Source organism: Glycine max, chromosome 16, assembly GCF_000004515.6.
Source record: "Glycine max cultivar Williams 82 chromosome 16, Glycine_max_v4.0, whole genome shotgun sequence".
Lineage (NCBI taxonomy): Eukaryota > Viridiplantae > Streptophyta > Magnoliopsida > Fabales > Fabaceae > Glycine > Glycine max.
Window position 1 is genome coordinate 7,761,394 of NC_038252.2, and position 3,362 is coordinate 7,764,755.

The following is a 3,362-nucleotide window of genomic DNA, read 5'->3' on the forward strand; positions in this document are numbered from 1 at the left end:
ATTCTTAATGAGATCTATACTCTACGTTGAGTGGAGTACCTAGGCTACAGGAGTACTCTTGATAGACTCACCTATGTGAATGTTGAAGTGGGGGTTGCTTCATATGAAATTTTGGGCAAAAATTTCTAGAGCGTTCACTATACCGGGATAGACGTGCATGGCCTTTAACGCACGGGCTTTATAGAATACACCTATGAAAAGGTTGTGTGTGGTTTGATGTCGGAGATAGAGTTCAAGACTTCGAGTCACTCTAGTAAAATCTGAATCTTACTCACTATGCAAAGGTTCAAACTGTATGACACCTTTGTTTATGCACAATTTTATGAAATCCTCGAAAATCTTCTTTTCAAATTTCAAGTGGGGGATTGTTAGAACAAAGGATGAAAGTTTGAAAAAAAAAAAAGAAAAAAAAAGGTTTCAAGTCCCACATCGCTCAGGATAAACACTTGAATAGTGTTTCACTCCCTATATATAGAGAGCTCATTTCTTCATTTTTTCTTGCCCCAGTTGAGAAGCATTTCCTCAACTTTTCTTTCTCCCTCCCATATTTCAGCCGATGCATTTCCGGCAAACTTCTCCCTCTTTCTTTCATTCGCTCTAAAATTTTGGTTGGCTTTAAGAGTGACTTTTTAAGTCATATTTTTCGGTTGGCTATAAGAGTGACTTTTTAAGTCATATTTTTCGGTTGACAATTAGAGTGACTTTTCAAGTCATATTTCCGATTGGCTGTTAGAGTGACTTTTCAAGTCATATTTTCTGGTGGCTTTAGAGTGACTTTTCAAGTCATACAAGAGGGTGTAATTCTAGAAAAGGTTCCCTCAGTGCAGTGGAAATCTTATACAGTGATCTGAGCTGTTTTATCTTGGGGACGTCGTGATTGATAGTCTGCTTGCACAATTTTTGGCAGTGCCACGAAACGTCTTAAAGAAAGCGACATTGTCTGTGACTCAGCCAGTAATCTTTTCGGTTTGCCAATAACCATTGTTACAACATGAAGAGAAGAGATGGCATCTCGATCTAAAATAAGAAAAACCTTTAGGCTCACAGACTACTTACAAATGGTTAACAAAATTATACATTTACCAATGCATGGAGCTTAAATGCGACACTGATGTAGGCACAAATACTTTTCATCTTTTTAGAATTTAATAGCAAAGGTCCAATTGAGTTAAATGTAACGTTTGATCAATCTCAGATGAAATTCTTTTTCTAATGCGTAAACCAAGGAAATCAAGATTTATTGATGAGATCATTGCTCTAATGCATGATAAATCTATGTAATCATATTTTTACTTTATAAAAATCGTATGTTGGTTGTTGTTTTTTTTTTTAAGAAAATACTGTATTATCAATACTTCTTTAGTTATTAATGTTTGTTTTATGAATCAATTGAAGAGAACATTGTTGTTACATTACTAAGTGCATGCTGTTTACAGTTGATGAACACCAAAAAAAGTAATTCAACCACAACATAAATCGAAAAATAATATTTCAAAACAATATAAAAAATTGTACATACTACATCAAACCATAATAATAATAATAATAATAATAATAATAATAATAATAATAATAATATATGTCCAATGCAATAATCAACTGCCTCCGCCATCTTTGCCACCAACCTTGGCAACCCTCTTCCTACGTCTCTATGTGTCTGAGTTACACTTAGCTGCTAAGCTCTCCTACAACAATTGCAAAACTTCTTGTATGATTAGATGATGACTCGTTCCCTCTAGCACAACTCTGTGAGGTCTAACAAGCTTTACATAGCTCTTGATGCCATTCTGAATCAATCTTGCAATAACAATTATTATTAGTGACTATTTTTTTAGTGCCAATTTAAGGGAAAAAATTAACAAAATCCAATTTGTATTACCTGACAAGAGTAGTCTCCACCTGGTATATAGTCTACTAGTGATTGGTCAGGTTGTGGTTGTCATGGGATCGAAAATAAACGTATAGGACCATGTGGTGGTTGTCCTTCCTTTGACAAAATGACATAGGGTTGCAAAACCTTATAAAACCAAGACAAATAGTCAAACGTGCAAGCCTAAGGACTCCCAAGTGACACAACATTGCTTAGAGGAATGATATGTTGTTGTTAAGGATGCTAAAAAAACAGTTTTTAAAAAATAACTATAATTATAACTATACCTAGTTTTATATAAGTAGTTATATAAAGGTATGCATAAAACTATAACCAACTTTATAGTATGGGTATTTCAAATAATTTATTTTTATTTAAAATATAATTATAATTATAAAACTATAACTCATTTTATAGAAATAGGTATTTCAAATAACTTATTTTTATTCATCTATAACTAGTAATGTAATTGATTTTAGATATAATTTGTTATATAACTAGTTTATTCGTAACAACTAGTTATATACCCATATTTTAAAAATTAGTTATTGTTAAAGTTATAATACCCATTTATAATCTAGTTATTTATTAGGTATGATTATAGTTATGTAAATACCCAAATCATGAGCACCCCTAGTTATATCAATATTCCAAACTAAGAATTTGGAATTCTAGGAATTTAAATTGATTTATCTAAATAAATCATTTACAAAATGAAAGAATTCTAAATAAGAGCATTTCAAATCTCTTACATTCAACTATTTAAAAGTAGTTCTTTGTTTGAATTTTAAATGATATTCATAATGAATATTTCGTTAAATGCATGCACGCTTAAATTTTTAATGGTGCAAAAAATAACTTACACTATGGTCCCTAAGCTTCACATCCAGCAAAAAAAAAATTAATACACCATCTACGATGAGAGTGGGAACGAGAGCGTGGAAGAATCATGTTCTGCAGCTCGTCACCATTGCAATTACGAGAAATAATTCCGATTCAGTTATTCCTCTTTTGTTTCTATTATGCATTTTTATTTAGTTCCAAAAATGCAATGAAGATCAAATTTTTCTAACATTTAGAAAATAGAATGAACTCTTTCTCTCTCTCTCTCTTTACATTAATTATATGTCATATGTCAAATATTATAATAACTATTATATATTATTATTTAATTATAATATGTATATATATATAGACTAAATTATAATTTTGGTTCTCCTATCTCTAAATCACCCCTTATATCGGTGCTGACATAAAATTTATATAGGTTGTTGATATGACTCTTATGTGAAAAAAGATTAGATGAAGTGAAAAATAAAAAAAAAATCTTAATAGAAATTAAATTCATGACTATTGATTTGTAGCTAAGATAATAAATTATTATCACACTTATTTTGTCTAGTTAACTACATAGAAAATAATGTTAATGTAGTTAACTAAACAAAACAAGTATTTTATTATCTTGTATGTAAACAATTTAATGCAAATAATT